The sequence below is a fragment of the Lissotriton vulgaris genome, chromosome 6, assembly GCF_964263255.1.
Source record: "Lissotriton vulgaris chromosome 6, aLisVul1.2, whole genome shotgun sequence".
NCBI lineage: Eukaryota > Metazoa > Chordata > Amphibia > Caudata > Salamandridae > Lissotriton > Lissotriton vulgaris.
The window spans coordinates 1828967994-1828994900 of NC_141694.1; positions in this window are offsets into that span (position 1 = coordinate 1828967994).

A 26907-nucleotide genomic window follows, 5' to 3' on the forward strand; every position below is an offset into this window, starting at 1 on the left:
CCGAGCACAGAGACTGGCTGAGACAATACATGAAAACGTCAATATATTTTGTTTACGCCTTCTTTAAAAGTTGCATTGTGACTGGGGGCGGGGGGACATCTGTTGACATGGGGAATATATTTCATTCCCACAGTCCTTGCAAGCACAAGTCACACTTCTATTATCAGCATATCTGTAGCTGTTATGTAGGAGAACAATAAAAACAGAAACAGACTGGCTGAGGTGAGGTATAGAACCTGCAGGCCTCAGTAATAATAAACACCAAGGGCCTCAGTAATAATAAACACCAAGGGCCTCAGTAATAATAAACACCAAGGGCCTCAGTAATAATAAACACCAAGGGCCTCAGTAATAATAAACACCAAGTGTACAGTAAAGCAAATAATTCTGATTGGTTACACTTTGGTGAAAGTTTTTTATGTTTGATGTTTTCAGGCATAGACTTCCTTGGCCACAAAACAACTAGATCCTGACAATGGTCACACAAGGAATATATGTTCAGTTTTAGTGGATATTTGCATATCAACGTGACAGACAATTTTAGAAACATACCCAAAATGTACAGCTGGTACTTAGAGGCAAACAAAACAATACAGCTAGAAAAAGGCATATCATGCAGGTACATCTGTGTTAAATGACATATGAAAGTAAAGTAACCATGGCCCGAAGATATAAACCTGGGCCTATATTTACCATAGTGTTGCGTCGCCCTTGCGCCACACAAAGGGGCGCAAGGGCGACGCAACACTAAAGTCAGATTCATCAAGCCCAACAAGGCCACCTTCCGTGCCCCTGCACGGCTTGATAAATCGGAAGTAACGCAAATCAGCACAAATCCCTGTGCTGCGTATCTCTGCCCCAAGGAGGTGTTACATGGGTGAAGTTTGGGTGTTCACACGCATCCATCCATGGATTCTGGCGCACTCCCCGATTTACCAACACTGCTAAACCTGGGAAGGGGTCTTAAAGCTATTCCTCCCCAGGGTGTAATGAGGAGAAATAACTTTATAGAAAGAGGAAAAAGCCTCTATGGATTGTTTATGTGCAGGAAATTGTCCCTCGCTCCCTCCTGCCCCCGCTCTCTCCTGCCTCAAGCTGGGTATCGTTTGCGCAGCCCTGCTGCTGATCATAGAGATCGTCCTTTGCTGCACTAATTGTTTATTTTACACATTGTATTGGCCTGCCTGAGATCGTGTGCCCGTGTTTGCTGTCCTGTGCTGCATTATTTATTTATTTTCACGCTGTATTGGCCTGCCTGAGATCGTGTGCCCGTGTTTGCTGTCCTGTGCTGCATTATTTATTTATTTTCACGTTGTATTGGCCTGCCTGAGATCGTGTGCCCGTGTTGCTGTCCTTTGCTGCATTATTTGTTTATTTGTTCTCCTGCATTAGCTGCTCCCTGCTTTGGCATTGTGCCTGCTTTGGCATTGTGTGGCCGCCCGCGTAGTTACTTGATCGGTTTCATCCGACCCGGTCGGCGTTTCCGCCCCAGCCGCCATTGCTGTTGTTGTTGTTGTTGGCCAGAGCCCGCCCCCTCCACCACGCACCCGCCTCCCAGCTGCTCCTCCCTCGCCCCTCCCCCCTCCCACTTATGACAGATGCTCTTGCGCTCAGCGTTCACGCGCAGCGGTCGCACCCACATCGCGCCGAAGGTGCGCCAAAGGTAAGCCCGTCTACGCCCGTCCGTGCCTGGACCGCGCCCAGCGCCAGAACCCCTAGCCCTCATACCTCCCACCCCTCCCGCATTACATACGACGCCTCAACCCTCTAAACACCGGCCGTTTCCCCAACTGCATCCAAGCCGCTCCTAGACACACCCATGGACCCTTCTCTTGCAACTCCTGCAAGTTCGACGGCACCAAGAACATTTCCTCATCCTCGAACACTAAACAGTTATCTGACCCCAACCACCTAAAATGCATCCTGCTCAACACCCGCTCGGTCCACAGGCACGCCATCGACCTCTGGAATCTATTAGACACCATCTCTCCGGACGTCGCCTTCCTAACAGAAACTTGGATGAACGCCTCTTCAGCCCCAGACATCACCATTGCCATCCCGGAAGGCTACAAGATCATCCGTAAGGACCGCGCCGACCAAACTGGAGGAGGCATCGCTATCGTCCACAAGAATTCCATCCGCATCTCTACCAGCTCAGACGTCAACCTCGCTAGCGCCGAACACCTTCACTTCCAGATCCACACCGACCCCAAGACCACACTCAGAGGCACCCTCCTCTACCGGCCTCCAGGACCCCGTGCACAATTTAGTGACGACATCACTGACTTTATCACCCCACACGCCCTCCCATCCGAGGAATACATTCTATTGGGAGACCTCAACTTTCACCTGGAAAAGAATAATGACAGCAACGCCACCACCCTTCAGGACAATCTCGCCAACCTCGGACTCAAACAACTTGTCACTACCCCCACCCACATTGCAGGTCACACACTCGACCCTATCTTCACCTCAAGCAAACATGTCTCCTTCAGCCACACCACAGCTCTCCTTTGGACGGACCACAGCTGCGTTCACTTTACCTACAATAAGACCACAACCCACAACCATCCTCAACCTACCCTGCGAAGAAACTGGAACAAAATCACCATCGACCAGATCTCCTCATCGCTTCTTCAGAACCCCCCTGCCCACTCCTCAAACCCCGACCAAGCAGCCATTAACCTCACCCAATGGCTATCCAACAGCGCCATTGAAAAAACGCCAAATCAAACTAGGCAGCAAAAACGCCTCCTGGTTCAACGACGATCTTAAGAAATCTAAGAAACTCTGTCGCTCCCTCGAGAAGACCTGGAAAAAAGACCCAAACACCAGCACCAGGGACGCCTTCAAAAACGCCACCCGCATACACCACCAACTAATCCGGTCTGCCAAGAAAGCCGCATTCAAAGTTCGACTAGATAACAACGCCCACAACAGCAAGGAATTATTCAACATCGTCAAAGAGTTTACCAACCCCTCATCCAACTCCAACGACATCACCCCCTCTCAAGCCCTCTGCAACTCCCTAGCTTCATTCTTCCACAACAAAATCGCAGACATCCACAACAGCTTTGACAACCGACCCGGAGACCAACCCACCCAACCCTCTGCAGGACCTTCACCCCACTTGAACATCCTCAATGACTGGAACCCAATCTCCACTGAGGACACCATCCACCTGATGAACTCCATCCACTCAGGATCCCCCACAGACCCATGCCCTCACCACATCTTCAACAAAGCAGACTCCATCATAGCACCACACCTCCGAGACGTCATCAACTGCTCCTTCAACTCCGCCACCTTCCCGGAAAGCTGGAAACATGCCGAACTCAGCGCCCTTCTGAAAAAACCCACAGCTGACCCCACCGAACTCAAAAACTACCGCCCCATCTCACTCCTTCCATTCCCGGCCAAAGTCATTGAGAAAGCTGTCAACAACCAGCTCGCCACATTCCTCGAAACCAACAAATCCCTCAACTCCTCACAGTCAGGCTTCCGAGCCAAACACAGCACTGAGACCGCCCTCATCGCAGCAACAGACGACATTCGAACTCTACTGGACAATGGAGACACAGTCGCCCTCATCCTCCTCGACCTCTCCGCAGCCTTCGACACAGTCTGTCATAGCACCCTATTACAGCGCCTCAGAAACATCGGAATCCAAGGAAAAGCACTGGATTGGATCACCTCGTTCCTCACCGGAAGAACCCAAAGAGTCCGTCTCCCACCATTCAAGTCAGAAGCCACTGAAGTCATCTGCGGCGTGCCACAAGGATCTTCACTCAGCCCCACCCTCTTCAACGTATACATGAGCCCCCCTTGCGGTCATCGCACGCCAACACAACCTCAACATCATCTCCTACGCTGAGGACACTCAACTGATCCTCTCACTCACCAAAGACCCTAACACTGCCAAAACCAACCTACATGAAGGAATGAAAGAAGTAGCCGAGTGGATGAAACACAGCCGACCAAAACTGAACTCAGACAAAACAGAAGTCCTTATCCTAGGTTCCTCCCCCTCCGCTTGGGATGACTCTTGGTGGCCAGAGACCCTTGGAAAAGCACCCATCCCGACAGACCACGCACGGAACCTGGGCGTCATCCTGGATTCTTCACTCTCCATGAACAGACAAGTCAACGCCGTTTCATCATCCTGCTTCAATATTCTTCGCATGCTCAAAAAAACATTTCGCTGGATCCCCACCGAAACTAGAAAAACTGTCACCCACGCACTGGTCACGAGCCGCCTGGACTACGGAAACACCCTTTACGCCGGTACCACCGCAAAACTCCAGAAAAAACTCCAACGCATCCAGAACGCTTCAGCCAGACTCATACTAGACATCCCGCGTAAAGACCACATCTCTGGTCACCTGAAAAGCCTCCACTGGCTCCCCGTCAATAAAAGGATTACTTTCCGCCTCCTAACCCACGCACACAAAGCACTCTACAAACTTGGACCCGAATGCCTTAACACACGACTCTCCTTCTACACCCCCTCCCGCCAGCTGCGATCCTCCAACCAAGCCCTTGCTACTGTACCTCGCATCAACAAAACCACCATGGGAGGTAGATCCTTCTCCTACCTGGCAGCTAAAACCTGGAACTCACTTCCCACTCACCTTCGCCTCACTCAGAACCACCTAGCATTCAGAAAGCAACTTAAAACTTGGATATTCGACAAGTAATTCCCCCACCCTTCTCCAAGCGCCTTGAGACCCTCTGGGTATGTAGCGCGCTATACAAATCACTTGACTTGACTTGACTTCCTGCACAAAAACCCTCCTGTTTACAACGTAGTCACTCTTGCACCATGCTGCAAGGGTGCCTGCGCTGGCACTGGGAGCCAAAAGCCAAATATGCACCAGCAAGTACGACAATGCGCAGTGTGATGTTTAATACGGTGCATTCCAGCCCTCTCTTGTTTTACACAGCGCTGTGCAGCACAGTGGCTTGCTGCATTGTGCTGCGTGAAGGTATGATAGAGATGCCCCCTGGTTTTCCTGACTGCGCTGCTCCCTTGCTAGGAATGTCCTTTACAAATTCTAAGACATACAACAATACCTGTATAAATGCCTATAGTAAATGATGTTCAACCTAGGGATGGAAGAGAGTAAGTAAGTAAGTAAGTAAAATCTTTATTTATATGATTACTTAAAACCATTGCACAACGAAACAGACGTGTTAAATTCTCTCCAGATTCGTAAAACCATAGTTTAACTCTAAAAAGAGGCCATTGTGTATAAAAACAACAATATACAAATTGTCTATATTAAAACCTTTATTCGGATGCCAGAGATTGAAGTTTGTTTTGTACTTTGTGTATGTAAACGAGCAATATCCAAATTATCCATATTAAACCCTTATTCATTTGCCAGCATTTGTAGTACATTTTGGCGGAAGCAGAGACAGAGGAATTATGTCCAAAATGTCAGCTAAGTGCTGGTAATCAGCTTTGTTCCTACAGCTCCCATGCATCGAACCAGGCACCATGCTCGCTGGATATCCACTCCTTCAAAGCATGCTTTCGCAGCCTCCCTGCATGTTCTTATCTGGGTTTTCTTGAGGGACGGTCTTAGTATGAGTCTTTGGGGCAGATTTATGTTGGGAATGCGCCACGTTTGCGTCACGCAACTGCGGCGTAAACGTGGCGCATCCCTACGACCCATTTACAACATGACGCATCTAGGCAGATGGGTCACGTTGTAAAGCCCTGCGCCACTTGTGGGCGTTCCGGCACAGGGTGGGCGTTCCGGGGCAGGTGCGCCTCGCAAAAGAGGCTGAGTGAAATCTATAAGATTTCACTCAGTCACTTTCAGGCCAATGCTGCGTCAAAACCCTGCGCCTACTTGAAGCAGGCGTAGGTCTTGACACAGCATTGTAAAGATGGGGCACCCCCGAGCCTTTCTGGAGCTGCGTCGCGCTTGCGACACAACTCCAGCAATGCGCCACCTTTACGGCACAGATGCGTCACGCATCTGTGCCGTTTTTGCCCCATGGTGCGCATGGGTGGTGGAGCAGCGGCGCAAAATAACTGGCGCATCCCTGGGGATGCGCCAGTTATCATAAATCTGCCCCTTTGTTCCTTGTCTGACCTCTTGCATATGCTCAATAGTTGTAGCTCGTCTTCTTTTGCTTCGCCACATATTCTGCACTGTGTTGTTGACTCTGGCCATTGCCATGCGGGCAGATGCAGCATTGATGGCAGAATTCCCCACCTCAGATGCAGGTATTTTTCCTTCTTTGCTCTAGTGAAGCCTGCACCTAGATATGGTTGAGGGGAGCAACAGGAGTAGCTCTGAATGAAAAACCAGCTGTGCGCCCTCTCCTTTAATGCGGCTGTGTCCACCGCAAGGGGCATCATTTTTACAGTTTTATGTACCAGTTTTTTAAAAACTTTTGTCCGACCCAGCAGACTTCCAAAGGTCCTGTAAGGCCACACAGTCTATTGAAGCTTGTAAACAGGTCACAGCCACTCTGTTTTTTTTTCTGATTAAGCACCATCCATAGCATTAAGAGCCCCTGAATCTGCTCCCTTCATTTTGTGCCAGCATTCAACGTGGGCACCCTTGCGTGCTGTTTGTTGCTTTTGTAGACCGAACTCTAATCTTATTTGTGCCGGCGAAGTGTACTGCGGGAGGTTAAATATTATTCTCATTGTCCTGGACACTGTGCTGTCCAGAATGCCTGCATCTCTTCCTCTTAGGCACTCACTTCTGTAGGTAATAGTGGAGAGGAGCCTCTTTTGAATCACCTGTCGTAAAAGGCCAGGCTTGGGCCAGTTATTTTATGTTTGATTTTTTTTAATGCAACAGCCAAGGCAGTACCTCTTTCTGCTATGGCTCTTTTTTGTTGGAAAAAACTGCCTTTACTGTCCAGTATAATGCACAGGTACTTAAATACTTCAACAGTATCGAGTCAGTGTACGGTCTTTTTCTGGTTTATTACCATCACTTTGGATTTTTCAAGCCATATACTCATGCCATTCTTGGCAGAGAAGTTGTTCGTGGTGTTTATCAAGTGCTGCAGGCCAATCGGAGTACGGCTGATTAGTGTGAGGTCGTCGGCAAGTTCAAGAGGGTGAAACCTCCCAAATTCGGGGCGTGGTGGTTTCAGTTGTCTAGTTCAGACGAGAGGTCTGACATGAATACATTAAACAGGGTTGAGGCCAAGACGCAACCTTGCTTCAGCCCCTTGGATGTTGGTATTGTCCTGGATAAGCAACTGCTGGCACCCAACTGTATTTGTACCTGTTAGACCTGGCACCTTTGGCGTGGGTCTCACTTCCATTTTTTTTGCTGTTGCTCAAGTATCTTTGCTGGTGTTAGATGCTTTGGGCACTGTGCCACTGCTGTCCAGTGCCACAGTGCAAGTGCTCCCTATTGTAAATTGATGTATGGATTAGTGATTCCATGTTTGGCTATTTTGGTTTACTTGTCAGACCCTAGTCTAGTGCACTAAGGGCCAGATGTAGGAGCCGAAATACCGGTCGGTAACAGCCGATTTCGGCCGTTACCGACCGGCATTTAGTATTTGGCATGTAGGGGCCCTATTTTAACGATTCGGTAAATTTACCGAATCGGTAAAATACTGATTCAGTATTTTTACCGATTAGGTAATTTTGAGATGTAGGTGGGACTCTTCTGAGTCCCACAGGCCTTACCGAATTGGTATTTTACCACCCAATCAAATTGGGTGGTAAAATACCGATTCCAGGTGTGCATGCACATGTGTGAATGCACATCTATGGCATGTGACAGACAGACATGCCCTTAGGGCATGTCTGTGTGCCACATGTCACACATGCCTGAATTCGGGAAGCTAGAGGGTGTCAAAGTGACACCCACTGCACCCTTGCAACATTCGGTATTTACCGAATCGGTAAATACCGATTCGGTAATGCCCATTGATTCCTATGGGCTTCAATGCCCATAGGAATCAATGGGCATTACCGAATCGGTATTTACCGATTCGGTAAATACCGATTTTTACAGAATCGGTAATTCAATTACCGATTCTATCTACATCTCCCCCCTTCTATTTTACCGATTCATAAATACAGAATCGGTAAAACTCAGTATTTATGAATCGGTAAAATATACTTACCTACATCTGGCCCCAAGTGTGCCAGGGCGTGTAATCCAAATTCTGCTGGTGGGCCGGCAGCACTGATTGTGCCACCCACAGAAGCGGCCTAAGGTCTGCCATTGCAGAGCCTGTGTGCTGTCTGGTACTTTCATGCTGACTGGGCAAGTGCACCCAATTGCCAGTCCCTAAACTTTCCCTTTTCTTCATATCAGTCACCCCTATGGTAGGCCCAAGGGCAGGGTGCATTGCAAGGATAAGGTAGGACAAGCCCTGAGGTGTGTGGCATGTCCTAATAGTGAATTACAGCCATTTTCGTTTTTCACTATTGCAAGACTATCTGTTCTCCATAGGCCAGAATGGGCTGTTAGAATTGTTACATTTTATAACCCTAACAGACTCAGGGAACATGGTAGAAATTTGAGTTTAGTATGCCTGGACTCAGAATAATAAAATACATCTTTTAGTAAAGTTTATTTTAATATTCTGTGTTTGCAAATACCACTTTTAGAAAGTAGGTATTTGCTTGCCTAATGTTTAAAGCCTGCCTCTGCTAGGTTGTGTATTCCTTGGTTGGAGTGTGAGTGACAGGGCTGGGGAATTCCAGGAGACAGGGTGAGTCCGCCTAGTGGTGAATAGAGAGATCTGCATCTAGATGGGAGGGAGGAGTTGCACCTAGGACCTGAATAGGACTGTGCCCGCCCCCCACAGTGCTGGCTTCACCCCCTGTGGTGCGTCTGATGTCTCTGCCCTGCACTGTGAAAGAAGAAAAGGAATCATGTCAAAAAAGTGCTCCAGGACTGTACTTGCCTTCCACAATGCTGGCTCCACCTCCTGTGAGGCGTCTGATGTTTCTGCCCTGCACTGTGAAAGGAAAGGAGAAGTCTGGTAAACAAAGTGCTCAGGAACTGGTTTGGACTAGGCACAGGCCTCTCTCCTCTCAGAGACCAAAGGATTATGGGGTATAAATATTGGGACCCTGATGCCATGAAATTAGATCACTTTGGACTACAAGAAGAAACCTTTACTGAGGAGAGGAACCTGAAGAAACTGAGGAGAGACTATTCCCAAGCTGAAGTGCTGCTTGGGGGATTGGCCTGCAGTGGTTGCCTTACTGCCAAAGGAAGGAGAAAGGAACTTTGTGTACTTTGCTTTCAACTTGTGAAGGATCTTCAAGGGCTTGGAAAAGAGCTTGCCTCCTGCTGAAGTCTCAGGGACAACAGACTTAACCCCCCAGCTCCCCAGAGTTCTTGTGGAAGTGCCTGCTGCTGTTTTGGGCCTTCTAAGGAACTACGTGTTGCAAGGAGCTGGAAGCGTGACTCAATGAAAAGAAGCGTGTCGCTGTGCCTGCCGTCGCAACTCGAAGAAGGAGGGTGTCGCCGCTGGAACTGTCGCACTGCACCACATCGGAGAGAAACGTGCCGCAACAAAGAGGAAGCGTGTTGCCGTCGCTACTGCTGCCGTCGCAACTCCGAAGAGGTAGGGTGTCTTCACTGGAGCTGTCGCACTGCACCGCATCAGGAGAAGAATCTCGCAACGAGGTCGGAGCGCATCGCTGTCGCTGTGCCTGCCATCGCAACTCCGAAGCGAACCGAGAACTTCTTGCATCCCCGAGAAGCGTGCCACATCTGGAAGATCTTCACGTCTTTATTTCTTGGTATCTGAACTTTGCCACATTTCCCATCGCTGCGACATTGCTTGTCGAGGAAGCGCAACGCAACTTAAGGTACATTGACGCTGAGTGTCGCATCTAAGAACTGAACTGAATCATAGGGTGTATTTTTGTTGCTTATGGTCTTGTGGTAACTCTATATAAAGTCTACTTATTTTTTATATAAAACCTGTGTGGTGTCCATTTGTAGTATTGTCTCTGGGTTACTGTATGTGGTCACAACTGCTTAACTTACAACGCCTCTGAAGTAAAGCCTTAACTGCTCTCGCCACACTACCTAGAGGGTGAGCAGGGGTTATTTTAGGAGTGTAATCCCCCTTATCCTGAATAGAGGAGAGGGTCCCTATTTGTCACAAGTATCTATCTGTGCCAACTAGAGACCCCCAAATCTAACAGTACCATGTGTCAGTATGGAGTAAAATCAACTGGAACATGAGACTTGTAGAGATTTCCATTTTAAATAGTGATGGATGATAGAGTTCCAAGGCTTTACCAGTCCACTGTATTGGCACGTCAAAAGAAACTTCTGGTGATGTGCAGAAAATGTTGGATAATAGCCAGAGAGAACCATAAAACAGACAGAGAGATGAGTAAATCCGAAACTAACTTAATTCTTTCAAAACAGTCTTACAGAGTTATTTAACTTTGCTGGAGGGACAAAATATATTTAAAAAAGCAGGGAAAAAATATATTAAAGAGGGACAGTCATTCAGCCCCACAAGACTAGAAGACTTAATGAAATCATCCAGTATTATCTTTCTAGTCTGTCCTCCTCTATCATCTCAAGGTGTAGATTTTATATGTCTCACAGGATAGTTCTCAAGCAATTATTCCTATTTTTCCAAAATCTTAAATGGGAAAACTACTAAAAACATAGGATGCAAACCAGTCTTCCAAAGGCTGGGGATACATACTAATTTGAAAATAAATATGAATTGACCATTATGAACTTGTGTTGCTTTGTTTTCTACAGGTGAACATTAGAATCATGAAGTGGACTCCACACTCCGTCCTTTTGGGAGGTAGGTTCATTGACTGGATCAGAGATTGCTTAGATTTACAAAGATAGCCATCATTGGAAAGGGTAACATTTGAAAGAATGACAGGATAACCTAATAATTCCTAAAACCTGTTGATCCATGCATTATCATATCCATACATTTGCCCAAAAATAAACACATTTATCAAGCATACCTTCAGGAGAGTCTTAGAATAAAATCTATCCATTGCTACTTGAAAATAGTGTTTGTTTAGCTTAATTACCCAGTGACGGAGGTCAAGGTAGACCAAAAGATTCCCACACATCAACTGACAGTTAAAGCGGGACAGAGAACTAGCATATGAGATATCAGTGGATAGCAAGGGGGCAGTCTGAGTTCCAGTAGGGTGTGAGGCTTGCACCGCTCTGTTCAGGCCGCCCAGAAATTGTCTACAGTTTGCTCCTGGTGAGGACAGACAGAGAGCCAACTGACCTGTAGTGGGCCTAATAACACATTAAAATAACATAACATGAGAAATGCACTATTTACATCAAGATTGGCATCCCAAAATACTAGCTAGTATTCTAATCATTTGAACAATTTGCAGGAAGCATCAAGAACTCCCTAGACCAGACTATGAGTACCAACATGACCATAAAAGCTCTTCACCTTCACACCTCTTCAATACTGAAAAGAAAGAACTCCTCCCAAGCAGCCCTGAATTCTGCCTCATGTTAGGAAGACAGCACCAAGAACTCACCTAAGAATCAAAATACGAAGACGTCTCTTACCATTGCTGAAAAAGTGTCAGCTGATGCTTCAGATCTACAACATTACAGACCCCTTTCCCTTCTCTCTTGCTGCTCTAAAATTATGGAGACTCTGATTAATAAGCAACTCTCGGGCTATTTGGAACAAAACAACCTACTTGATTCTTCTCTGTCAGGTTTCCGTGCCTGTTATAGCCCGAGTCCGCATTGGCTGAAGTAACTGACTCGATAAGGATGTCACTGGACAAGGGGACTCCCACGATGTTAGTTCTTCTTGACTTTCGGCAGATTTTGCACCATCTCTCATAGAATACTTGTGGATAAGCTACGAGAGATTGGTGTCAGAGGAATGGACTTAAGATGGCTGCAAAGCTTCCTGACTGACAGAAGACAATGTGTCCAATTGGACACATTTGTGTCACAGACCTCAGTAGTGGATAAGGGGGTCCCTCAATGTTCCATCTTAAGTCCCACCTTGTTCAATATATATGTGTCCTCCGTGGCCACTATTATTAGAGCGTGTGGGTATGATATGATCTCGTATGAGGACGACACTCAAGTGATAGTCCCCATAGAGATGAATCACACTCTGACCAGAGAAGAATTTAATACATGTATGCCAAAAATAGCCACATGGGCGAGTAAGAACTTCCTACAGCTTAACTCCAATAAAACAGAGATTCTGCTGTTTGGGAAAGGAGTTATGGACCCCTGACTGGTGGACTACAGAACTCGAGGAAGCTCCCACACCTAAAAAGTGGGTGAAGAATCTGGGCCTGCCCATGGAGGAGCATGTAAAAACCCTCTCAGGCACTTGCTTCGGTATGTTGCGAATGCTGAGAAAAGTCTTCCCTTGGATTCTCCTTTCGGACAGAAAAATCTTTATGCACACGCTTCTAGTCAGTAGACTAGACTATGGAAATTATTATCAAGGCTGCAATTTGTTCAAAATACAGCAGTGTGTGTAGCCCTCGACAAACCCGCACGGACTCCATCATTACCTCTCTTACGCACAACAGCACTGGCTCCCTATCAGGAAAAGAGCAGTCTTTAAGCTATTGTGTCTAGTGTTTAAAGCACTGCAGGGGATGGGTCCCTCTTATCTAATGAAGAAATTAGAACCATACATTCCTGTGCGTCAACTGAGATCGAGCAGACTAAATCTGCTATGCACTTGGAGAATCAGGAAAGCCAAGATGTGCGGTCGTGCTTTTTCTCATCTATCCCCTGCACACTTGAGCAGACTACCAGATGACATTCGAGCCTGCTCCAATCTGGCACAGTTTAAGAAACTGCTTAAAACCTAGCTGTTTTAATGAGTATTTTAATATGTTGTCTGCTATCCAGGCGCCGAGAGATCCCCTTGGGAATCATTCCTTGCACCATACAAATTTTAATAATAATTACTTAACATGACAGAAACGGAGCTCCCTCACCACAAGAGACGCACCAAAACAGCTCCTCTCACAGTAACCCAGGTGGGTTTTCTGTGGGCAGCAGCAGCATTGTTTCAGAACACAGCATGGGACACTGGATGCTCAACTTGGGCTTCTTCATTGAGGTAGAGTGAGTACCTTGATTCCCAAAGAAGGTCAAACCTAAGTTTTATGAAATACCATTCCCAAGACATTTGTGGATCCATTAAAATGTATAGCAGTATCCCAATTCAAGATGTTGCAGAGTTTCTTCCTGTGATGTCAGTTCCTGTTTCAAGTATATATGAGGCAGTGCTTTTAACCACATCGCTGCTGCACATTTTCCCCTCCGGTGCTGAAGACTTCAGATTTACATTGTTTTATGACGAGCTCAGCTCGTCATCAGCACAGCTCACCCGTGCATCATGACGAGCTGAGCTCGTCATGAGCATGGAAAGGGTTAAGGACATGATCTGTTTAAATGCTTGATGTATTGCAACACATTTCATTTACTGATTTTTGTTACACTCAGCGCCCATTTGGTATACATTTCTGTCCCTTCTTTTATACTCTAGGTTGGGTAATATTCTCTCTGGATCATTGACTCTGCGTGTTATGCTTGGTTTTTGTCTCATTCCTGTTGAAAGGAAGAGTTACATACCCTGCCATTTTAACCAATGCTAGGCTCATCTTCATTCAAGAATTACTATGAGTACCAAAGAAGGGGTTTTCCTCTTCTGGGGGGTTTCCTTCTAGAGGTGACCCTTTAAAGGAGAAACCTGTCGCCTCTTGTATATATTGTTCTGTGTAGGGTGGCACAGTGGCTATTAGCAGCATCCCCATTTTTAGGTTTCGCCTAAGTGAAAGCTGCGCACTGCACAGCTTTTTACGAAGGTGAAAACCTAATGAGAATAATATGTTGGTTGGGAATCCGCCCCTCTGTTCTATTGGCTAGCTCCATAAATGGAGGCTAGCCATTGGAACAGAGATCTGTCCATCATGGCCGGACCAGATTCGTGGGCATTCCCGCGATTTCTTCCCTCTCCGCCCCTCTGTGCGTGTCATCTCGGCGGTGGGCGGTTTTTTTTTTTTTTTTTAAGGTTTGTTTTCTTCATTCCAGGCCGACTGCCGCCGGAAGAAGTCCAGGTGAGTGTCCGTTCCCGCCCCCCCTCCCGCTGACCGTGTGCCGTTCCCGCCCCCCCTCCCACTGTCCGAGCCTTTCCCGCCCCCCTCCCACTGTCCGTGTCCGCCCCCTCCCGCTGTTCGTTTGCCCGTAGGTGCTTGTTTGTTTTTATTAGTTCCCTTAGTAACATTAAGTTTGCGACTTTGGGCTCGAACTCCCCTCTGGAACCGCGAGTACCGTTTTGAGCATTAAGATTACATTTACCGGACAGTACTTAAAGGCAGATTGTTTCGACGATTTCTTATTTTTCTGCAAACGAAAGCTGAAATTCAACATCGAGGAAACTGGACGTTATTCTTTTAACTGCACCTGAGAAAAGATCGAACAAAAAACTTCTTCCTGAAACAAGTCAAGTGGACTCTGCAAGCAGACGACAACTACTTAACTGCCTCAACTACCGAGGGTGGGACGCCTGTGCTGGGGAAGCAGTCGGATCCTATTCTTAGGGTCTCAACCGAAGCCCCGAAATTGGGCAAGAAGGTGGACTCCCCTTGAACAAGGTCCCTCAGCTGGGGTAAGAACATCTGACACTGAAGCAGGAGTCAAAAAGTTGGGACACTGGGCTAACCCAGGCTGGAGTCTCCGCAGAGAAAACAAACCAGCGTCCCAAACTGAGTTGTGTCCTAGAGGTGAGGGGACCTCGCCCATGTAGGCATGGATCAAACCGAACGACAGAAGCCTGTGGAAAGAGTACCCTAATAAGGAGGCGTGGGTTGTATGCAAGAGCAGGACCTTGATCCCAAAAGGCAGGCACAGCCGCCAAGTCTGATTTCAAAGACCCGGGTTGTCGCCAGAGTGCCAGTGACGAGGCAGGGCAGAGTTTCCCGCCAAGCGATGGGGGGCAAGCCGCGCAAAGGACTCCCGCAGCCGCCTACTGGGCTAGATGTCAGTGGCGGACGGGCGGGAGCAAAACCGCGCGACGGGGGCAGCGGACACCAGCGAAGCCGAGTCCGAGCACTTAACACTGGTGGCCCGCTACCGTAAGGAGAGCGTGGGGGAGAAGGACGCCCCCTGCCCGCGCCTAGAGGACGAGAAGGGGTCCAAGAAGAAGAAGCAGTCACTGGGGAAGCGAGATGCGAAGGGGGAGCCGCTGCTACTGTCTTCATCCGACGAGGAGGAGGGACTCGACGACACAGGCGAGGCCCCCAGGCAGCTGGGCTCAGCGGCAAGCCAGCCTCCGCCTCCCCCAGCTTCTAGTTCCTCCTCCTCCTCCCGGCTCCTGCTGCTGCTGCCGACTCAGTGCTGCCCCTCAGCGTCCGCTCGCTCCATCGCACACTGTTGTCATGGAGGAGCCAAGATGGCCGCCCTGGCCTACAACCTGGGCAAGCGCGAGATCAACTACCACTTCAGCGTGAGGAAAGCCAAGCTGCTTACCCTGGCTGCCGCGCTGCTGCTGGCAGACGGGCATGGCCTCACGCGCCACTACGCAGGTAAGGGCACGTGCGAATCCACACTCCCTAGTCCTACAGCGCTTTTGCAGCAAAACAGGAGAGCATGCTGTTCAGTATTCTGTGCTTTGAGCTCTTGCACCTAGACAGGACAGAGTGCAGTGTGTTCCTTATTATTCTATGCTCTGCTAGACAGCAGAGAGTGCAGTGTGCCCTTTGTTTATTCTGTACACTACACTTGTGCAGCTAGGCAGGGCAGAGTGCAGTGGCTAAGCTGGAGAGTGCAGTGTGCTCATTATTATTCTGCTCTCTGCTAGACAGGAGAGAGTGCAGTGTGCTCCTTGTTTATTTTGTGCACGGCAATCGTGCAGCGAGACAGGGCAGAGTGCAGTGTGCTTCTTATTATTCTATGCTCTGCCACACAGCAGAGAGTGCAGTGTCCACCTTGTTTATTCTGTGCACTGCTCGTGCAGCTAGGCAGGAGAGAGTGCAGTGACTAGGCAGGAGAGAGTGCAGTGTGCACATTAATATTCTGCCCTCTGCAAGACAGGAGAGAGTGCAGTGTGCTCCTTGTTTATTCTGCGCAGGGCACTCGTGCAGCGAGCAGTGTGCTTAATATTCTATGGTCTGCTAGAGAGCAGAGAGTGCAGTGTCCACCTTGTTTATTCTGTGCACTGCTCGTGCAGCTAGACAGGAGAGAGTGCAGTGGCTAGGAAGGAGAGAGTGCAGTGTGCTCAATATTATTCTGCTCTCTGCTAGACAGGAGAGGGTGCAGTGTGCTCAATATTCTGCTCTCTGCTAGACAGGAGAGGGTGCAGTGTGGTCAATATTGTTCTGCTCTCTGCTAGACAGGAGAGGGTGCAGTGTGCTCAATATTATTCTGCTCTCTGCTAGACAGGAGAGGGTGCAGTGTGCTCAATATTCTGCTCTCTGCTAGACAGGAGAGGGTGCAGTGTGCTCAATATTATTCTGCTCTCTGCTAGACAGGAGAGGGTGCAGTGTGCTCAATATTCTGCTCTCAGCTAGACAGGAGAGGGTGCAGTGTGGTCAATATTTTTCTGCTCTCTGCTAGACAGGAGAGGGTGCAGTGTGCTCAATATTATTCTGCTCTCTGCTAGACAGGAAAGGGTGCAGTGTGCTCAATATTATTCTGCTCTCTGCTAGACAGGAGAGGGTGCAGTGTGCTCAATATTATTCTGCTCTCTGCTAGACAGGAGAGGGTGCAGTGTGCTCAATATTCTGCTCGCTGCTAGACAGGAGAGGGTGCAGTGTGCTCAATATTATTCTGCTCTCTGCTAGACAGGAGAGGGTGCAGTGTGCTCCTTGTTTACTTTGTGCACTGCACTCTTGCAGCTAGACATGAGCGAGTGCGGTGTGCTCCTTATTCTGTGCTCTGCTAGGCATGTTTCTAGTTGTAGTCTTATGTAGGCTAAATGCAAATACTGTGCATAGTGGGGATTAATAGTAACATGTCTGGCCTTTAAACACCTACCTCTCATTATGTAAACTCAGATTATAAATGCAGCTGGAACACACCCTGTCCTTTGGCTCAAGGTGTTGTTGACGTGTATATGCAAATATCACCACTGTTCCATCTCTTCTAATTTCATCAACACATGTTTTGTATCCAGGAGGTGCAGAATGTTCCATATAGAGGTGTGACTTTGCATGGAGATGGGCTCTGCACATTGATCAGCACTGACTGAAGGGCTCCCTCTTCCCAGACTCCAGGAAGTCCTCTATTAATCATAAAGGTTTACAGTACAACAGAGACTGCTACACCAGACTGGCCCCGATTGTGTGAACATACTCTACTTTAATATCTAAATCCTCTTAGTTTGCAGTTTCTTGTAAATTGTTGTGCATGCATGTTGCAGCCTACACAAGCTGCATCCCTCAGTTCCTATACACCGCACAGTTATTTTATTTCCTACACAGTGGGACACACCTATCCAGTCTCCATCTACATTGCACGGTCGTAGCAGCGCAGCAGACGGGATGCACAGAGGGGCCTCCGAATGCAACCTCCAGTGTTGCGTTTCCACAACCCCAGATCGCTTCCGCTTCACCTCTCCCCCTGCCCCCTTCACAACCTGGGTTCCCTCACTTGTAACCTTCTTTCACTTGGATAAGTTGGAAGCTGTCTAACCTTTTCTCCAGTTTCTCATTGTCAAGTGTACTAGATTTAACCACTAATTGCCCCCCCTCTTAACTCCACCCCCTACATCGGTAATCCCTCCACTCTCCATTTGGATTTTGATATGGGAGATTCCGTTTGGAATATACCATGGCGGAAGGGTGGGGTTATGTTCAAGCACCACCTAGGAAACATCCTCCCTGTACCCCCTCAGGCTTGACAACTTCCACTTGTTATGATATTTAGGGCAGATATGGCCTGACAGCAGCGTGCAGTTTGGCCAACTGAAGACAGGATTCAAATGTCCAGGATATGAACCATGAATCCACCACCGTACCCCGCTAGCCCGCAGTTGAGAGGCTCCTCCTCACCGGGGTCGCATACCCACTCTTGTAGGAAGGAGCCTGCATTTCTTAAATGTGCAGCCAAGTGGGCCATCCTATAAAACCAGAAAAATGAAGCATCTGGATCAAAACGGTGAAAACATAAGTACCTTACAATAGGGTGCTCAAGACCAAAGCCCATATAGTGCAGAACATGGCCGGCTTTAGCACTGGTGGCGCCTGGTGCGACTATGTTTGTTGGCACCCCACCATCTGAGGGGAAGGTGGTGACCACCTCCACCATGGATTCCCTCACCACCATCTTTTAACAGTGCCGCTCAAGTCTACATAACCACTCTCTTTCAGGTGCATTTAATTAGTTATATAGCGTCACTCATACCAGTGTGGGCAGTCAGAGCACTATGCATCACACACACATTACAATCAATCAATCAATCAATCAAAGCATTTATATAGCGCACTACTCACCCAGAGGGTCTCAAGGCGCTAGGGGAGGGGGGTCCGCTACTGCTCGAACAGCCAGGTCTTGAGTTGCTTCCTGAAGACGAGGTGGTCCTGGGTCAGGCGGAGGTGGATCGGGAGGGAGTTCCATGTCTTGGCGGCGAGGTAGGAGAAGGACCGTCCCCCTGTGGTGGCTCTTCGGATGCGGGGGACGGCGGCGAGGGCGAGAGACAATCAATCAAACGTGTGTAAATCAGCATAGAAGAAATGTTACATGAGCCGGAAGACTACAGGGTGTAGGAGTGACATGTCATTCATGCAGGTAATCAGTATAGTGCAAGAATGCTTGGTCTGGAGAAGCACAAACTCAAAATTGAAAATTTAACACCATAGTTGGGGATTCTCTTTAATAATAAGAATCGATTTCTACCAAAATTAATCCTTTTTGCAACATTAATCTATGCTCTAATCTATACTTTGCAGTGTGCATGCAGTTCATTGATGACACTTAATAATTCACAGTACTATATTAGGATTTCAACTTATAAACTACACATAACAAAAGGACGTCTCTCACAAAAGCAGTAACCCACTGATCTATTTACATTATATGCACTTTGTGATCTGAATGGTGCACCTTCATTGCAGCCGGCATATTAACCCTCTCTAGGAAAAATATTATTCACCAGCGTTATCTTGACATACTTATTATTGCCCGGAAATTGCTGGAGGCTAGGAATGCGGCAAGAGATGCTTTTAAAACCAAAATTAAATTGCGAACTCAGCGCCCCCTGAAATTAGCGCCCGCCATATAGCCGCCCATGGTGGAGAATAACGCCATTTAAATACCCCAATTAACTAATATATTCCCATCTCTTACTGCAACAAGTGTTGAGCAAGCAAACAAAGCCACTGAGAAGATTAACACTCCAAATATCTATGTTGAGCCCTGCCCAACCTCCAAAATGAAAGGCCACTTTCTTGCCCTTAGCCCTGCAGTAAATGAAATCATAAATGTCTCTTTCCAACATGGTTCTGTTCCTAGTGCCTCAAAACAGTTGTTGTTAACCTTTTGCCTCCTGTGGATCCCCACTTAATCATTACTGGAATCCGTGGACCCGCACTGAATCATTATTGGATTCCCGGAACTCCCACTGCTTCATTACTGTAAGCCAGGGACCCCGGCATAAGCTATTTGGAGCTTTTGAATCACAAACAATGAATAATGATGAAATGTTTTATTTAATCCACAAACAAATATACAACAACCATAATTTTAATTTAATAGGAAGTTTTGAGCTTTTGGAAATTAAATTAAGGCAACCTATCCTCCTTACTATATTTTATTTGATGTACTTGCTTGGTCACACAAATCAATCTGAGGATACCAACTTAATTTTTAGCCTCCAATTTTAAATTTATTCACATGTAGAGAACGTTGTAAAAAGTCAGAATATACATTTTACTTCGTTGTTTATATACAATTCATTAACCCCTTCCATGCGGCTGCAATTCTGCGCCTGTGCGACAGAATCGCGAGTGGGCGGGTTTATGACGGCCCCCAGCCGTCATCAGCACACGAGCACCGTAGTGCATGACGGCTGGGGGCCGTCATCAGCATGCAAGGGGTTAATCTGTTAATATTATTTAATTTTCTAAGCAGTCAAGGACACCGAGTGGGCTTTGAAGACCCCCAAGATCCCCGGAACACAGTTTAAGAACTGCTGCCTTAAAACAAACAATATGCAAACACAACAGGTGATGGACCGAATGTGGATCAATGTCACACACTCAACCCAGTCCAAAGATCTGGGCCCAAATCCATCGTTTTTTTGCACTCCACACCACCCTGGGTTAGACAATGGCGTTATGCAAATCAGCTCTGACCCTGTGCCCCATGGGAACAGTCCAGTCCGAACTACAAAAGCCATGTCCTTCCCAGAACGGAAACAAGCATCCGAGAACCGGACCGGTTTCGAGGTAACACCTCTCATCAGCCCGGCTAGCTTGACTCCAGTGGTGTGGAGTGCCTGGGACCCACGTCTGGGCATCCCCAGCGCACTTAGGGCGGAATATGCAAACACAACAGGTGATGGACCGAATGTGGATCAATGTCACACACTCAACCCAGTCCAAAGATCTGGGCCCAAATCCATCGTTTTTTTGCACTCCACACCACCCTGGGTTAGACAATGGCGTTATGCAAATCAGCTCTGACCCTGTGCCCCATGGGAACAGCCCAGTCCGAACTACAAAAGCCATGTCCTTCCCAGAACGGAAACAAGCATCCGAGAACCGGAGTTCACCGAGTCAAGGACACCGAGTGGGCTTTGAAGACCCCCAAGGTCCCCGGAACACAGTTTAAGAACTGCTGCCTTAAAACAAACAATAAGCACTCCTCTGGTGAACCCGTGTCCAACTGATGGGATTCAGCAAATTACAAGACTATATCCAATCTAATCCCTTCTTTATTTGTAAAATCAGGGAAAGGGAAGTGTCAATCCAGCCATCAAGTGTTGATTTCAGCAGCATGCTGCAGGACATGCCGTCAGGGACCAAGGCTGGACTGTAGACACCAGAGAGGGGCTGGTTCCCTCTGTCAGTTTGGGGCACTGTGAACGCCTGATTCCTCTGGACCTAAGGTTTCAGTGCTTCCTGCAGATATCAGAAGATTTTGTATTCTCCTCATCTGGCCCAGAGTATCGAGATTCCTTCCTAGCCTACCTCAAGATATATCACACCCACCAGGGCTTCAACAGGTGTGCTTCTACTTTCATATTACATGCCATAATAATGACTACATGTATGGATACTGTGATTAGTACCCTCAAATGTGAATGAGCTAGTTATAAACAATGAGTGCTGATGACACAGATACTCACTGGAAGAACTTTGAAAACTTTGAAAAGAACCAGGGAGTTTTGGAACTGGTTTCAAAGTAGAGATACTGAAGCCAGAGTTTTAAACAACAAAATGTAAACCAGGAACCAAAACCCGGGGGAGGGGCTGCAGGTGGAGCTTCCCGCTCCCTTCATCCTTACTTCCTGCTCCAATGAAAGTACATGTTTGTGTTTGTAGGCGGTCGCATGTAAACAACAACCACACAACTCAAAAGCAGTTGTCATTGGTTCATATGATTGCCTTTAAATTGTGAAAATGTATACTTAATTGTGATACCACCCTTATGTATGCAGGGCCGTTTTACCACCACAATAGTCCCCGGGGCAAAGCAATGCACTGGTCCCTGCCTACACAACTACTCACAAGAAATACAAATATTTAATGGAAAATGAGTGTTAAATGCTGGTCTGCATGGGGCCCCTATGCTGGTTGGGCCCTCGGGCAACTGCCCAGCGTGGCCATGCGTTAAGACAGCTCTGTATGTATGGCTGAGCTAAGAGATTCATGGTGTAGTCTAGGCTTAGAGTGGAGACATCGAGCTACAATGTGATGTTCTCTATTCTTTTTTTCTGCAGTCCTCCTGTCAGCAGCCACTTCACCTGGTAAGTAAGGTATTTTTTACTGAAATATAACAATGAAAAAAGAGAAACTGAGTGGTCTTTCTGTAAATCTGAAAACTCGCTGTCAAAAAATCGACAAACTGTTTGAACACACTGTGGTGCCTTGTGGGAGATGGGGCTATAATATGCACTGTACAATGCCTATGTGTGCACCAATTCAGAGTTTCACTTGTCATCAAGGTGTGGCCCACCTTTGCTCTGAACGAAAAGTGGAAGGAAGATCCTCAGAAGCCGGAGCCAGGCTCCTGGCACTTTGGGGGCAGTGCCAATGTGTGTGGTTGGATTGAGAGGAGGTGGCATTATTGATCATTGGCAAGTCTTCACCTTTGTGATGGGATTTGAGGACCATGTGAAGTGCTTCTTATATGGGGGGTGGTTGGAGATCACAATTTCTGTTTTTCCCTTTAAATTAAAAGCCACGAGCAATATAATTTTTGTGTTCTTTTATGACACAAACACAGTGTAAAATGTTTGTTAATCTGGGTATAAATTTGCTCGAAGGACATTTCTACTACCAGAGAGAGGCCATTACTTATTACTAAGACTCTGCTAGCTTTAACATCTTCTTCAGTAAGAAGTTACTTATTGAAAGAAATTCATCATCTGCTGGTCATTGGTTGATGTATCTTTGGTAATCATCTTCCCAAATGACATTTCTTGTCTAAAACATAAGAATACATTTCGAAACGTACAAACACTGCTAAAAACAGGAGCAAGCATCCATTTTCATTCACTTTGTAATGTGCACACAGAAACGCCATACAAACTTTGTGATGTCGGATACTGAAGTTTAAAAGCAGATCTTCAGTACTACATGAGACTCCTTCAGTGTGTGACAACAAAAAATTTGAAAGAATCCCACCCACTACACTGCTGCAGACATACACTCTTGATGTGTGTGTGTTGCCAACCAATTGTATTTTAGAGATGCAAGGGGTAAACTCATTGAAGGAGCTTTCCCTAAAGATCTCTATGGGACACTTGGTAGAACTGAGAGATGCCATCTTTGCTATTGATCAAATATCAGGGTGCTTGATGCTTAGGTATAGAGGTCACTCAGCTCTAGTGTTATCTGAATAACAATATTCCAGTACAACAATTAATTTGTGGGTGAATACAGTCAAGTTCAGGTGCTCCTCTAAGTCGCACAGTCAAATCTGAATGAGAATAAAACTAACATGAGGCGGTCAGTTAAGGGGCGTGGCTTGACCGCAGACAGGAATGGCGACGTGAGCTCGGAGCTCTGCGCTTGATCCCCTTATTATCCTGAAATCAGTGAGGCGAACTGCGAGAAAAGGGTTGACGGCACGAAGGAGGAGACCAGGACCGCAGCAGCGCTGTCTGGCGCAAACAAAATACCCCGGAAACTGCTTGGCGAAGAGAACAAAGACGACGAGACCTTTGGCCGACGCGGACGCAAAATGGAGCCCGCGAGCTGATCGGACTCCAGAGGGCCGCGACCTGTCCGAGTACGGCAAGACTCGGCAGGGGAGAGCGCGCACGCCACATGGTGCAGGAGTGCGAGCGGTGCAGAGAGGCGAGAGAGCGGAGTGACTCACCCGGACCCGACCCAGAGAGCGGGAGCGCGAAAAGTGGCTAGCGACGAGAGGTGAGACGGGAGGAGAGGAGAGGAGGCCTGCAGGGAGCCCGAGGATGGAGCCCTGTGGTGAGCAGGGGGAGACGCAGCAGCATCGCCGAGCGGGAGACGGAGCCTGGGACCAGCGAACTGCTCAGCGGCAGGATAGTGGCCTAACTCGAGATCAGAAGACAGTGGGGGGTACCAGCACTGCAGGGAGGCCGCTAACACTGGGAGGAGCGGATCGCCAGCCAGGAGCACATTGATGTCCAACGGCAAGGGGCAAGAGGACACGCTGACTAGGCCCCAGCATGAACCACTCGTACTGCGACCAGTGAACTGAGGGGCTGAAGTACGGCCCGCTGCTGATCCCCACTTAGTAAAAGTACACCCGAGACCTAGGTTGGAGGGGGCATATCGGCGAGTGCTGTGTGCAGGTTACCGACGCCGCCAAGCACCAGTGGAGTACTGTAACTGCGAGGAAGGGGCCCCAGGAAAACCGGAAGGGCAAACTAGAGGCCTGGTCAAGAAGGAGGGAGATCGGAAACACTGGAGGGCCCCAGGTACCCTGACCTTGAGGAGTCCCTTGCGCCCCGGGCGGCTTCCCTGCGCAGAGAGTAGACCCGCTGGGGAGGACAGTGGAGTGAGCAGCTGGATGAATGACCTGCCCTATCACTGCTGAGGAACACCACAACTGCGCAAAGAGAAGATAGGGGCATCAACCTACAACAGGGAACTCCTGAGCTGGGAGCTGTAAATACGACAGCGAGGCTGGCTGGGGCCGGCGCCTGAAGGGAACAGCCCGCTTGTGCCTGAGGTTCACCGGGTTCGGGGCTGTGCAGTCTGCCGCCACCTGGGAGTGCACGAAGAGGCGTGAGCCCGGCACGCGCCCCCCCCCCCCAACATAATCGGACCTGAGCTTCCCCCGGCGGCATTGGCGGTTCATTGGAATCGCGGGAAGACCCGAATCATGGGAAAACTTAAGGGAAAAGCGGATGGCACCGCGACCGCAGAGGCGCAGGAACCTACCACATCAGGCCCACGGACCTCCAGCAACTACAAGACCGCATACTGGAGGCCATAACGGCAACAAAAGATGCCTTGCAACAGGGCATTGCACAGGTGGCATCTGGACTGGGGCTACTCCGGGCGGATCATGCCAAGCTAACGGATAGGGTCAAGCAGAATGAGATGGCGCTGCAGGAGCTGACCCCCGCTCACTCAGTCCTAGAAGGGAAGATGGAAAATGCCCTAGCCCGAATACAAAAGCTGGAGAGGAGAGCTGAGGACGCCGAAAACAGGAACAGGCGTAAAAATATCCGCTTGGTCGGCCTTCCAGTAAAAATTGAAGGGGGAGACATGATCAGCTACCTGGACTCCTGGCTCAGGGCGACAGTGGCTCCGGAGGAACTGTCGCCCTTCTTCACACTTGAATGGGCACACCGGGTCCCTGCTAGGCCTCCTAAACCAGGCCAACCACCTAGGCCGGTTATAGCAAGGCTGCTCCACTACAAAGACAGAGACTTGCTGCTACAAAAAGCCTGCGTAGCGGGACCCTACCAAGTGGACTATAGCAAAGTGTCCCTGTTCCCCAACTACACATACGAAACACAGCGGCTCTGGGCCTCCTTCCTCTCTGTTAAACGAGCACTCAGAGATGAGGGGATACAATACTCCCTGCTCTTCCCTGCCAAATTGCGAGTCGAGTTGGACGGTACGGCTTATTTCTTCCACACATCAGAGGAGGCCTGGTCATGGATCGAAACCTACAAAGCGGGAACCGACAGCACACGGCGTCAGGAAGAGGAGATACAGAGATCGACGCAGGTGCGAAAATCACAGAGACTCCGCAGGAAGCGGCGGGGCACCCGGACACCGTCAGCGTTGCAAACAGTAGAAGAGCGGAAGGCAGCGCTGCAAGCAGTGGTTGAACACTCGGGCGCTAGTCCGCCCTTATCGAAACATGGCACAGACTCTGAGGGGAATCACACGGGCTCGGAGATGGACATATCGGAGAAGCAAGATGCCAAGGGACTGAAAGTGACACCGAACTCGGCAGACAAAATCCTGTATGCCTGACACGTGAGATCTTGGAACTCTATTATCATGTTGACTATTCGAGTTTGATGGGGAAGGAACAGAAGGGACTGCTATCACAAGCGGGACAGCCGCATACCTTTAATGGGGAATCTCAGGGGAGAGAGTTACGGTTTAGCGCAGCTGCCTGTTGGTCTAGAGCCAACCCCTAAAAGCCCTTAAGGCTCCTGCAGTGACGACTGCAGGATAGACGGGAGTTAAAGTTGAATGAGGGTAGTTTGGACGGGGTCTGATGGGTTGCTATTGGGTCCTGTTCTGGGGGGGAGGAGGGGTAATTGTTGGGGATGTTCCTTTGAAACGGATGCTAGAACTTATTGTTGGGAGGTTGGGAGGGAAGGGGAGGACGGGGAATTGTTGGGAAGGTCCCACCACGGAAACAAAGGCAACGGACGGTTTGGCCAGCTATGAGATGGAGTGCGACAATGGTTGAAATCGATAACTTGAGATGTATGACCTGGAATGTGAGGGGGCTCCATACGATGGCCAGGAGACACTAGGTTCACTCTTATTTAATTCGCAGAGGGCTCCAGATTGTATTTCTCCAAGAAACACACTTGACAGCAACAGAGGGCTTAGCATTGCAGCGCAGATGGCGGGGTCAAGTGTTTAGCACCACCTACTCCGTGTATGCTAGACGGACACTCATCTGGGTTAGGGCTGGAGTGCCATTTCAGGTGACCAGACAGGTGATTGACCCTGAAGGTAGATTTGTGGCAATTGCGGGCAGACTACGAGGCCGTGACATTACACTATGCAGCATATACGCACCCAACACGGAACAACTGGTTTTCTTGGGGAAACTGTCGGGGACACTGGCACACTTGCTGACGGGCGCGTTAGTGGTTGGGGGGGACTTTAACTCGGTGGCGGATGTCTCATTGGACAGATCTCATCCGCCGCTTAATGATTCCCCGGTTCATAGGTTAGCTAAGGGCAGGCTAGAATGGCAGACACGTTGGAATTTGATGGACGCCTGGCGTATACGACACCCGGCTGATCGGGACTACTCCTACTTCTCTAGTGTACATGAGTTGCATGTCCGGTTGGATGCAATGCTGTGCTCCCCACTGATGATGCCTTCTGTGGTACGAGCTGAGTATCTAGCCAGGACAATATCAGACCACAACTCCCTATTGGTTACCTTAGACTGGATGTCTGCGACACCGTGTATCCCCACGTGGAAATTGTGCCCTGACGCCTTGGACGACCCGCTCTTTCATGCGATGCTGGAGGAGAGCATTACGCAATACTTTGCAGACAATGCTGGCACCACCAAGACCAGGGCAACG